The 14,070-nt window shown below is 36.3% G+C and overlaps 1 protein-coding gene and 1 long non-coding RNA gene across 6 annotated transcripts in view; both read left to right on the plus strand.

Moving 5' to 3' along the window:
* Positions 1-14,070, plus strand: part of LOC134742486 (RNA-binding protein Musashi homolog Rbp6) — a 699,530-nt gene that overhangs the window by 598,878 nt on the left and 86,582 nt on the right. The gene's annotated exons all lie outside the window — the stretch shown is intronic.
* LOC134742559 (uncharacterized) lies at positions 6,427-7,068 on the plus strand. The gene is made up of 2 exons (XR_010127947.1): positions 6,427-6,700; positions 6,895-7,068. It is a non-coding gene; the product is annotated as an uncharacterized LOC134742559 (long non-coding RNA).

A 14,070-nucleotide genomic window follows, 5' to 3' on the forward strand; every position in this document is an offset into this window, starting at 1 on the left:
ATTGGCCAACGAATGTTTTTTAAGGCATAAAAGGTAATTACTTACCGTTTTCTCCGTACGAGTATAATTATATTGTTCATAAGCTTATCATTTCGACTATGAAAGTTTTTTTTTGTTTTAGGCAACCTAAGTATTAAATTATTATTGTGGTCTATTTGGGTTCTTGTATGTAAAATATTCTCTTTGCGTTAAGCTCGACGAGCAAGTACTCGTACTCGACGTTATAAAATAAATAATAAAATCCAAACATGTTATCTACTGATGAATACCTACACATACCAAATATTAATTCTATTCCTAGTAGTTCACCAGAAGTTATTTATGATTGAAATTAGATATTAATAGTTTTATTTGTTTAACATCAAGTTATGATGACAGATTAAAATATGCGAGGCAACGAAACACTATCTTAATTAAATTGATTACCATAAAAAAATAATTCACTCTTGTAATTTCTTGTTAACAGTGAACTAACGTTTGGAATATCAAGTTGCGTAAAACGTTATTCAAACATACAATACAAAATTTCACATCAAACCATTCCTGGTCAGTTACTCGATGTCACTGATATAAACTGACTAAAAGAAATAATATACCTAGCGTACCTTCGGTTGTTTATTGCCTTTTAACAAATGACGCAGGAGAAAGTTAGTTGCATAATGAAAGCAACGGTTGGTCCTCGTAGTAGCTCCCTGCCGCAAAACCGTAACCATCGAAGCGCTCTGCCGTTTGTTACGATTCGTATATCGTTCCAATTGCATAACTGGTGAGATCAAACATTTTTATTTGTTTGCCCACTCAACTGCACGACTGAAACTAATGAAGAGGAGTTTCGATTAAATTAATACCGTTTTTATTTCCGTTCTGCTTTTGCCTTTCGAGGTGAGAGGTATTTCAACGGCCCGTTCTATGCTCCCCAAACGTTAATTGATAAAATTATGCTTCATAAGTTCGAATCCATTACTGTTTTTGTTCACAGTCTGCCGGTTTCACTAGGCCTTTGTATTAACTAAAAAGACATCATTTTCTTTTTTTTTCTTTTCTTCGTTCTTTGATTATTGGCCACGAATTTTTGATTAAAGCCTAAAGGTGTTTCATCTACGATTCCAATCTGACAATAGTCTACGATATTCTTTGATCTGTATTATTTGTTTACTAAACTTGCAAAGTCAAAAGTCAGTGAGTCCCCAAGAATATTGTATGCAAAAGTAGTTGTCTTAGTTAAAGTTTGCTTCACTTTGTTTCTGCAGTGCTCTAAGTTGTAGTAGTCTAGACAGGAGTCAGAGCTGACTTGCTTGTGGAATTTGTTCAGCTTCTAGAACCTACTTACTGTTTAACTGCTTTAATGAACACCTGTAAGATAACTATTTATAGCAGTCGTATTTGAAGCTGCTATTTTAATTATTTTTTTAATACCACGTCGGTGGCAATCACGCATTACATCAATAAATGCGAAACAGTAATGATTAGGTTTTTATGTATTTTAGTTTTTTTTTATATTAAATGTAGGTATTTGGAACTTCTTTAATAAATTCAAACATAATAATATAAACTGACACCTTAACTGGTAATATCAACAATACACATCCTGTACACTTGTATAGCCTGTACGAGTAAGACAACGAGCAATTTAATTAACTGTTTAATAGTATCGGAGCGCGTGGATGTAGAATAAACGCATGTAGATTATTACTAATAGAAGGTAGAGCGAAGTTTAATAAGCAACAACCGCACGGTGTTGCTATCCGTGTTAGTTTCAGACTTACGTGTAGGTACGAGGCGAAATGTTGCCAACGTGTTTTAAACTGATATTAACATGATAGTGCTCTGATCCCCAGGCGCCAGTATGAAGAGATTTAATTGCTTCAGTCGGAGAATATTAAATACACTTTATAGTAACTGGCAGTATTTATGAAACACAAAACATGATATTGATGCAATCGTAGCAAGCTTATTGCAGTGTAACAAGTTTGCGAACTTTCCAGGTTGCGGAGAACATGGTGCGGCAATTAAAACGGGCAATCGTCTGCCAAATCTACCGCGTTGATAAATCTCATTTACGCAAGTACCATTTCATCCACTCGCTGGGCTTTCTCATTTTCGGTCCCACATTTCCCAAATGATTCAATCGCAAACGTGACATAGAATTAAAATGGAAAACGGATCTTTTGTTGGGTTTAGGTGACTCGCGCGAATAGAATTGTCACAATCGAGTTGGTCGATTTTACAAGTTTTTTTTTCATTGTTTTAATTAAAATAGGGTGAGATCGGTATTTCGCAAGGTTTGATGCATATCTGCATATTTCGAATATTGTGAAATGTTTGATGTGCATCAATGAATAAGCTATTTGTAAAAAAATAAAACGAGGATTTTCAACTTTAGCTCAAATTCATATTTGAAAATAATAATTTTATTATTAGCAATCTTCTTAAGTGTTCGGAGCATTATTTAAATCATTTTCTCTCTCAATTATGGTTAAATGATATAACTGAAAGCACGCGGCGCAACATAATCATAACGCCTTTGGCTTATCCCCAAGCAAGAAAATTTCTATTTTAACGAAATAATCAAGATGCTTTGATTTCAAATCTATGAATACATAATAACTTCTGGCAGTTGGTTATACTTTGAAACTATAAGAATAGTGTCGGTTGTCTATTGGACTCTATTGCCTCAAAACCTAGGGCGCAATTTAACAAATATAATTACATATTATAGCTACATACAAGAGGCAAACTTAATTTTTTTAGAATAGAGAAAACTGTAGTAACTAAGTAATTAGCCCGTCACTCTTTATTTTAACGTCACTTTTAATTTAACGCTCGACACACAATTTCCAAATTGCCTGTCAAAATCACACCTGAACTATATCAAGTAACTTTCTCAAAGATACCGGTATTCGAATTAACTTCATTTCGGAGATAAACGACATTTTTTTTTTTTTCTGATAAGGCTGCTACGTGCGTGTATACTTGCCTTAGGGCCTGTTTACATATTGATTAGTGTTTAGTATGAGTTCATACACTTGCTACTAAACTTAAGTACTACCTCGGATGATCGATGTTCGAAATGACATTAATATGGAATTCAAACACGGTGTATATCATATACCTCAAAAATATAATAGAGAATAATATAACGTCTGCGAACGATGTTATAAAGTTTAGAAATTAAGCTAAAATTAAGATTATTAAGCTTAAATCCATCCATACTAATATTATAAATGCGAAAGTATGTCTGTCCGTCTGTCTGTCTGTCTGTCTGTGTGTTCCCTCTTCACGCCTAAACCGCTGAACCAATTTAGATGAAATTTGGCATAGAGGTAGGTTGAGTCCCTGAGAAGGACATAGGATAGTTTTTATCCCGAAAATCATCCCTTAAGAAAGTAAAAAGCGGGGTGGAATTGAGATAATTAACGAAGTGCCTACTAATTTGTGTGCATAATATGCTCAAATTTAGATTGCTATGAGATTTTCTCCAGGCGCTATTCTTACTCTAGCTGCGGTTACTAAGTCTACGCAGACGAAGTCGCGGGCAAAAGCTAGTTTATTCTAAGCTTAATATATGATTAGTATTATATAATCTCTAAGTAGCCTTTTCTAAAAACTTTCAGTGTTTCCTATGTAGATATATATTATTGTTTGCTGTTTGATATTTTTTTTTTTTTATTACAAAAAGGCAAGCACTTGACCGCAATCTCACCTGATGGTAAGTGCCGATGCAGTCTAGGATGGATCATGCTTACCTAAAAGATGTCTATTCACTCTTGATTTAAAAAGATCCAAGTTATAGTGGACTGGGAATATATTTGCAGGAAGTGAATTCCACTCCTTAGCCGTTCGTATGATAAAGCTGGATGCATAGCGCTTAGTACGAATCAGTGGCAGAGTAACGACGTAAGGGTGAAACGCAAGTCCGCGTCTAGTCCCACGGTGACAGAATGGAGATGGGGGGATTAAATTATGTAATCCCATCGCACACTCCCCGAAATGTATCCTGTAGAACACCGATAAACAAGCTACCTTTCTACGGTGTTCAAGGCTCTGCAGTCTAGCCCCTACTAATCCCGCATCTCCAATAAGCTTCCTAGCGCGTTTGTCTATGGAATCTAAGGCGGCTAACTGATATTTGGCGGACCCATCCCAAAGGTGGCTGCAGTACTCCATACACGACCGGACTTGAGCTACGTAAAGCTGAAGAAGCTGCCCCGGTGTGAAGTACCGCTTGACCTTAGAGAGGACGCCCAATCGTCTAGCTGCAGATTTGGCCAGAGATTCAATATACGCCCCAAAGCTCAGGTTAGACGAGATACTCGTGCCAAGTAGCTGAAGATGGTTGGATATCGGTACGGATACATCCCGGAAAGTAGGAGTCAGGCCGAAAGGACTCCGTTTCGCAGAGAACAGACACGCCTGCATTTTGGTTGCGTTGAATTTGACCAGGTTAGCGTCGCCCCAATATAGTTCAAGCTAAGGGATTGCTCAGCTAAACTTGACATGTACTCGTAATGATAATGCATGGCTTAGCGACTATAATCCTAATAATGTGAAAAACGCAATATCACTAGCGATGGCGATGAAGTGTTATTACGTGACCCATCACTGTAATACATCATTAGCTATATCTTAACGAACGTACCCGCGATTTTATGAAAGCTACACGTCTTCCAAATTTAAACGTGTAATGAGCACGTCAAATGAAATCATACAACCAAAAACAAATCTATTAATACTTAGGTTCATTGAAAAATATGAAGAGTTTAATGATTATAAAGCAAAAGCATTAGCGTGAATGTCTTCTATATAAGATTCTGCCACGTGACTGATCCTCACTGAATGTCGTCAAACCAAGAATCGGAAATACCGCATTCGCGCCGGAATCGAACCATCGTTAACCAAACTTCGCGCGCGCAATTAGCTAACCGTCTTGGTTTTATTAAATTTAATCAAGAACTTATGTAATATTACACAAATTGGACCAATCGAGCCGTGTACAAGTTTCGATAACACTGTAGTTGGGAACTAATTTCGGAAATAAGCGGGTATTCCTGGTTTGTGGTATATAAAAAGGGGATCAGTTCGTAATAAGATGAAACGATAAGCTATGGCGAATGTAGGGGTTCACGCTGAGTGGTCTTATAAGGGCTGTTATTACGAAGATAACAATGCACGGACGAGTATTAGGTACGGTTAATGATGCTACATTCAAGTAGCTTGCCGATACATTCAGGCTTTGTTTTATCTCAAGTAACGTTAGTTTTGATAAAGCCTTGGCCAATGTGTTCCTATGAAGTAGTGTAGATTTTTAAGTTTACTAGCTGTTAATTAAAAGTACTTTTGTTCTTGTATACACAAAATCTCATAATTTCTTCGACCACAGAGCTGCAATTATGTAAACATCACTAATTATTACGTTCACTTAAGTATTTGATCAACACGCAATATTATATTGTCTAATGTTACCAAACTTATAATCATAATTTATTATCAACTTGGTACGGTCAATAAACAAAATGATTTTAAATATGCAATTAAATATTTCAAGTGGGACCTACCGTTCAATTTATTTTTTCTCAATTATGTTAGAAAATCCACAAGATAAATACCGTCGTGTATAGGTAGAAAGATAGGTATGTGGCACGCGTTATCAGCGATGATAAGCCGAGCGGGGCCGGAATCCGCCGTCGTCCGCCCAACGTTCCCGCAGGCTATATCTGTATTACATTATTGTTACACTTGCTCACTTGTACAACATCATTCCAGCTTCCACCTCGCGCGTGTACCACGTTCGACGTGCCGCAAAACTTAAACTGCACCACTACAATATACAGTTACCTACACGTAAATAAAAATACACACGTGAAAATCTGTTACCAACTTACCACTTTTTAAAATACACCGGCCACTATTTCAAGCTGTATCCGTTATCCAAACAAAGATTCTAGAACTAACTTCCACGGCCATTGTGTAAGGCACCTGAAAACCACGGGCGCAGTTTCCAAACAAATATTGCACAATTTTAAACAAAGCTATAGACGGGACACAACAGCATTAACATAAACCTTAGACCGGCAAGCACGAAATTGCTTTTTTGAACTCCCACAATGTTACAACCATTAGGAGTTCCAAAGTTGTGTACTTAAAGGTGGCGCGCGGTGTGACAGCTTAGATCCCATTGCGTTGTGTAGTTAAGGGAACGATCTCTCAAAAGATTTCTGCGGCACGTCGCATTTATGGCCGTTATTGATTTAAATCTTGACGCGTCAACAAAAAGAAGCACCTGGAATCTTAGCTGTATTCCTTTGACTTACTACAACTTTGACTTCAACTTTTCGTATCGGGTTTATAAGTACCTGGGTACTTTATCAACTTTTTAACACGCTTTTATTAGGTCGACCTGTATGTAACTGACTATATACCTAATGGAATCTAAGGTAACTAATTTAACCACCCATCTTCCAAGGATCGTAGCGTCATGAAAATTGGCAGCTGTATGTAGTTCTGATGACAATACAATAATATGGTACTGTCGAACTGATCTGATGATGGAGCTGGAAGATATGAACTGGAACTTCATCGACCTGTACCTAACTATGTAACGGAATCTAAGGTAACTAATTTAACCATCTTCCAAGGATCGTAGCGTCATGAAAATTGGCAGCTGTATGTAGTTCTGATGACAATACAATAATATGGTACTGTTGAACTGATCTGATGATGGAGCCGGAAGATATGAACTGGAACTTCATCGACCTGCAGCTATGTAATGGAATCTAAGGTAACTAATTTAACCATCTTCCAAGGATCGTAGCGTCATGAAAATTGGCAGCTGTATGTAGTTCTGATGAAAATACAATAATATTATGGTACTGTCGAACTAATCTGATGATAGAGCCGGAAGATATGAACTGGAACTTCATGATGGAATATCGTATCATAGCTGTGTTTGGATTTGTTAGAAAAGTCTTGTAATGAACTTTGACCACGATTAGGTTTCAAGGTCTGATGATGAAGCCGGAAGACAGGCACTGGCATTCCATGATGGAATATCGTATCATAGTCGTGTTTGCACTTGTGAGAAAGGTCACGTAATGGACTTTGAATACGATCAGGTTTCAAGGTTATAACAAACCTACTACTCTTAGAAATTGGTAATAGGAACTCTGTGATAAAGCAACGCAACCTAATTGTGTTTGGGTTTTTTAGAATTGTCTCGATAAGTATTAGTTGCCTGTGGAAAGAAAAGTAAAGTCAGCGAAAAAAGCGTGTACCAAAAATATTTTTTTTGCCTAAAACTTATTTCACCTTCAATTTGTAACATTTGTCTTACTAGAACTCTTTAAACTTTAAATATTGCATACTTGAGCTTAAACAGCAGCATGTGTTTTTAGTCACTCGCGCGACATGTTTCGGAGAGCCTAGGTCTCCATTTCACGTCACGTGAGTGTAACCGCTTAGTTAGTTAAGTTAATATGTCTCACGATAGTTTAAATTCGATTAAACAGCAGTGCTAGATTACAACAGAACTATTTACCCAACGCGGCGCACCGTTAGTTTAAAAAAAATTCTACGACTCACACTTTAGAATAATCAGGATCTTGCGCGCGACTGCCAGTTCCTTAATCGCTTTCGAGTCTTAGAAAAGTTTTAAAGGCTGAATAAATTCAAAGATAAAAGGACTTTGCCTTAGCATTTACAAAGTTTAACTAGGAAGTGCAGCTGTTTTGGACGCACGTTTGATAAAACTAAGCTGAGAGTTAGCATGTACTGCCGTTTGATATAACTAGGCCAGGACATACTTAGTACCTAAGTCTACATATTTAATAAAGCAAGGGTCGGTAGATACATTTTTATTAGGTTAAAGTAATGTAAACGTAGGAAGGGTTTAATTTGAAATAAAATGGGGCAGACAATAGACATTGGCTATTGCGCATTTGATCAAGCTGGTCCATATTTATCGCAGCTAAGATATATTTATCTCGGTAAGTATTAGAAATATTTTAGATGCTTGAAATTTTAAATCTCATTTTTAATTTATTTATGCCCTTATGTACTCGTATTTACAATAACTGCAGAAATCTGCCCGGTCTAAGTTGAGTCCGATTCCCTGAATAGGTATTCTGTTTCTGTTTTTAGACAGGATCGAGGTGTGCGTGTATACAGTGTGGAAAAAATTAATCAGCCCTGGAGGGAAAGTACCTTAAATGCAGTAAGGTTTCTTTTAAAAAGAAAAGAATGTTTCCTTTAAGAAAAATGAGCTAACTTAAGATTTTAAGGAACTTTGCCTCCAGGGCCCATTCATTTTTTCCGAACTGTATATTTGATCTGTTTCCGCCACTCGGCTTACGGTAATTATCTACAGCGTGCTACACAGTCATAACGCGAACCCTCGATCGCCCGCTTACTTATAAGGTTACGTTTTAAATCTAACAAAATAGTATTATAGCGCATGAAGTTAAATTATTTTATATTACAAAGCACAAAAATAAGTCTGGTTCTGTTTTACAAGTCGCTCAGAGGCATGCCCTTATCCAATAAGATGTATTAACTTATTAATCTAGATTCTGATTCAAGCTTTATTTAATTTGTTGTGATTGAATATGAATGTATGTAATGATGTAAATGATAATTCATTTTGGCTATCATAATAAGCGCATCACTGTAACAAAATTAACAATACATATACATAAGCTGACAAAGCAACAACGTAAGGAATATTTTAATAAAAGTACGTTTATTTTCTATAAAAAGGGACCTTATTGTCGATAGCGCTTACGCTATTATAAACGATGCTCCGATATAAATACAATGCCGCGCGACGCTGTGCGGCGTAAGCGCCATCGACAATAAGGTCCCTTTTCATAGAAAATGCCCCAAATTGCGTCTAATCAGCAAACTAACTATTAGGTTATGTCATTTACTATATTTACCTAGGACTAAATAATTGATTTCAGTCTGTTATTAAAATACTAGTAATCAAAGAATAACAGTGACATTTGAAGCTAAGCATTTATTAACCAAAGTTCAGAGCGATCTCTGTTCAGCTTGAATCCATTGAATAGGTATATGACTGCATAACGCACCGCTGCCTCAACACGCAACTTCTCCTGATCAACGATAAAACGCGCGACCCCATTAATTATTTACTTAAAACCACTGTAATTAAAGTTTCAACAAATCACTGACGCCGACGTATCAGGTATCACCGCCTCAACCTGCAATTATAGCCCTTCTTCAGTCCGCCATAAACTCCACTCTCTGCCTTATTAAATGATAAGATTGATAAGGATAAGATATTAATAATTAGACGTTAACAGGCCTGTAGAAAAAACGCGACTAAGCTACCATATTTTCAAATGAACAAATATTACCGCCAACTATTAAATAGGTACACATTTTGTTCCGGAAAAAGCAATTTCAGCCAGTCCTTGGATTGTTAAAATAATTGCCATAATTATAAAGCACGCATAAATCGACATTTATCCTTACGTTTTCCTTCATAGCCATTACCATTCTCCCGATAAATTAAATTTAAGCCTACGATTACGCTTTTTGTCCATAATAGATCAAAATTGGCTTCGTTTGGTCGGACACAACATCTTTTCTCCACTATGGTACCTTGTAGAAATATCCATTACATTTGTGTTCATTAATGGTGAAATGCGAGCCGCTATCTCAACTAAGCAATTAAGGAGAAAATAATTATTTACATAAATACAAGAACTCGCCAATAACTGTTTATAATATTTACCGAAGATGCCATTTGTATTAAACGGGCTATTACAGTAAACGCTTTACGGTGGATTGCTTTAATTGAGTCGTCATTTAAGGCTCCTCGGGGGCCGATTAAAATGGACGTATGCGTGTACGACGTTCCGCTTTATTTGTAAAAAGCTATTACATTACAATTAAGATAAATAATAACCGTGCTGGGACCGCGAATGTATAAATTTTCCACATTATCTAGGTTTGCGTGTTGTTGAAAATGGTTGTAGGAATTTAGCCACTTGATTTAGTGTCTGTGTCGAATATTCAAGATTCTAATTTAGAAACCTTATGAAACATTATGAAACCTTTACCAATTTTCGTACGTATATCATATGTATTCGACGCACTCTATCGGGAATACTCTAATTTGGTTTCTATGAAAATATTCACCGTCTTTAAATGATCTATTGTTTACATTAGCAGTACAGACATCGCCCTCGACAGAGAACTTTGTGCTATGGTAAACACTTAAGCAAGTATATTGTAAACGGCGCACAAATTGTTTGCCTGAGCTATCTTTACCTGTGGCAAGTTTTCATAACCCAGCGTAGCCGCGGGTGCGACAATTTGTAAGACGCCTTCGCAACGGTGGATTTGCTGACGAGCTACCGGCTTGTAAACATATTCCTCCTTTATGACGCCGGTGACACCAGCGACGTCTGTGGAAATTCTTTTACAGAACTGCGATGTTATGCACTGCATTAAAGTTTACGACACTGTATATTTATCCTTTACAAAATAGGTTAGTGATATCTGCCTTCGTGGATATCCGTAGTAACTATTAATAAAGCTGAAATCCTGTTGAGGACACACGTATGTTTCTGAAACATGTATGCAGTAACAAATATGTTACTTTGTTACTTTAAAATTATTAAATATGTAAATTCGCTCTCTGTATATAACCTCTTGTGTGACTTAAAATCTAAGAACACAATAAAGAAGAATGTGCGTCGTTTTGTTTACTTAATTGCAGTAAAAATAGGTCACCTATAATGTGGAAGTATTAATACAAAGCGGCCAGTTAACATTGCTCTCCAGTGTATTTATTTTTCTAGGTACTGTTACATATTTTAAATTTGATTATTTTTATATTTTGATGCGAGCACGAAAGAGTATGTGGGACGTGCGTGGGTGTAAGTAACGTCTATACTTGATATTAATGATGTTAGTTTGAGCTTTGGTATAAACAGGAATTTTAAAATGAAAATCGAGTAAGTACTTAATTAACAAATTAAATTACCTATGTCATGTCCATATCATAGTTATCTATCATATAGTAAACCTGGCTAATTTATTGCATGACACAGTTCGCGACATAAAATTAACTTAATATGTCATCACATATTATTAACATAGTTGTTTACTATATTATATTGATTTTATTAAAACACTAATTAAAATAACACGCTATTTAACTATATCTGTAGTCTGTACCTACTGTGCGTTTTATCAAATTTCAACTGAACGTCGGGCGAGAAATTTTTGACTAGCGTAAACATGTTTCGACGTTGTTTTTGTGCCTTTTGATGCTCTAAAAATGAAAGAATTTCTTTTATGTTTGCAAAATACGTATATGCGCTCGTGTTATTGACCGATGTTCATAAATATGTACTAGTTAAAATAAAAATTATTCGATTAGAAAATATAAAATTTCAACTCAAATTATAAAAAAACATAATTATTATGTTTACTGCTCAAAGTTCAACTCTTGTTCTATTTCGTGAGAAGTGCTAGTATAACTATAAAGGATGAAAATGACACTCTAAATACTATTTTTTTTTTATATATGCTGTTTTCATACTTAAACTTGGTATTAATTGTAGTCAAAAACACTTTAACATAGATTTCACTCCACATTTTGTTTAAAAACATTCGTAAAATAAACATATATTTTTTCTAATATCTTTATTTGGAGCTATTGAGAGACGGTGCCCTCTTTCAAGTGGAGAGGCTTGGAGAGCTTCATTTTTTCCTTCGTTAGTGCATCACGCTCTCAAGTACGCCCTTATCTCGCATTTAGATACAAAACGTAGCCCCAAACCTCCAGCACGCGAATACTTGAAAGAGAAAAATGTTCAGGTACTTACAACTTCACGAATTGTTTGCAATATTCACGAGTTTTTACGATATTTCTTTCTGACTCCCCCAGGGCGAGGGCTTCAGTTGGATTCAACACACCTGCATACCCTTTGAACATTTTTATTTATCTCCAAAAATATATTTATGGATATTAGGGATATTGTACAATTTCTACACCCGATTATTTACTTACTAGAGACGCAAAACAGGACTGTTTTATTTAATCCTATATTCGCAATAATTAGGTATGGTTTAGAAGGATATAAATTACTACCTATATATACAAAATTTAAAAACTAGAACGGGATAAAAAACGAGGGAAGAAGCGAGATGGCGCCTTACAAATTTCTAGGAAAGTTTTTGACACGTTTCTCGAATACGACGCACGTATGATAAGAAAAAAAAACTGTTCAAATCTATTATCTAAATATGAGAATAGAACTAGAGCATAAAAACTATCGCTTTCGCTGTGTATTTAATTTACAATAAGCAAAAGAAATTTTCATAACAATCTCCATTTTACGACGATCGGCCATTTTCGGCAACTCGGCTGGTTTCGTTTCGGTGGTGCTACAGACCAAATTATTTGACGTAAGTTCAATAAGTTTGTCATGTTGGTATACAGTTATTTCGGCGTTTTTCACTCGAAGTAAAATAAAAAGTGCTGTCAACCTTAGTCTATGCCCATACGAGTGGCTTATGCCATATGACTTATGTCATAGTGGTGATGTATGAAAGTGTAAGTCTTAACATCATATTTATGTGGGTCGGGCGAACTCAAACAACTCAAAATAATTATAAAAACTCATATTTTTGGAAAAAACATGAAATTGCAGTGTCACATCGTAACGTCCGAAATCCAGTCTCTCGTATCCAGTTACCATTTTTAAAATCTGCCGATAGCGTTTTGACATCTCTTTCGCACGCACTAACACTCAGCATCACACTCTCTCATTTACTCATCGTTCATTCTGCAGTTCGTTCTCTCACTCACTCTTTCAGTCCTTACATTCCAATCCACGCATCCTACATTTATTACTCATTTGTATTTTATTGTTTTAAATTTCTGAGTTTTATTATTCAGTGGCTTTTAAGGCTTTGGCAAAAACTGTGTCATGCATGCGGCGGCGGGTGGATGGCGAGAAGCGCCATAAGTTAGATTCCATGGCCAAAAATACAAAGCTGGTAGCAAGTTATGTAGCCTATCAGTTCAAGGAATGCTGCGAAGGGATGGTGCCCGTAATAAGGGATGGTGGTGGTGGTGTCGGTGTATGTAAATATTTTATTAAGTTAAAAAGTACCGAATATGACTAGGTATGCTTCAACAGTTACTATTTCTGTTAAGGTTACTTACCCAAAGGGTAAAAACGGGACCCTATAATATTACTAAGACTCCGCTGCCCGTCTGTGCGTCTGTCTGTCCGTCTGTCACCAGGCTGTATCTCATGAACCGTGATAGCTAGACAGTTGAAAATTTCACAGATGATGGATTTCTATTGCCGTTATAACAACAAATACTAAAAACAGAATAAAATAAATATTTAAGTGGGGCTCACATACAACAAACGTGTTTTTTTGGGCGGTGGTCGTCCACATTAATCTAATGAACGTTTTTTTGCAACTGGGCTTATAAAATTAAATAATAATTTTATGTTAAAAAAAGTTTTTTATAAATACGTGGATGAAAAAACCGGCCATGTGCGAGTCGGACTCGCCCACCGAGGGTTCCGTACTTTTTAGTATTTGTTGTTATAGCGGGAACAAAAATACATCATTTGTGAAAATTTCAACTGTCTAGATATCCCGGTTCATGAGATACAGCCTGGTGACAGACAGACGGACAGCCGGACAGCGGAGTCTTAGTAATAGGGTCTCGTTTTTACCCTTTGGGTACGGAACCCTAAAAATACAATCTTGCCTTTTATCAAATCACATCATTTATTGAGAAATTTGCTAAGTAAAAGCTATCTAAATAACGGTTACAAATAAGTCCCTATCACAGCTATGAACCCTGGCAGGGTTGAATGCTGAAGGGATAGATTATACGTAGTAAGGTCGGTATTTAAGTAAACATAAGACAACCCCTTTATTTCACTTACGCGAGCGGAGCCGCGGGCCCGTCAAGTTCATTATAAAACTTGATAACCTTGTAAACACTCAATATACCCCAACTGTTGTTTGGAAGAGATCGCTTCTGAGCGATAAGACCGCCTGTTGTTACCT

The sequence above is a fragment of the Cydia strobilella genome, chromosome 6 (assembly GCF_947568885.1).
Source record: "Cydia strobilella chromosome 6, ilCydStro3.1, whole genome shotgun sequence".
NCBI classification, from domain to species: Eukaryota; Metazoa; Arthropoda; class Insecta; order Lepidoptera; family Tortricidae; genus Cydia; species Cydia strobilella.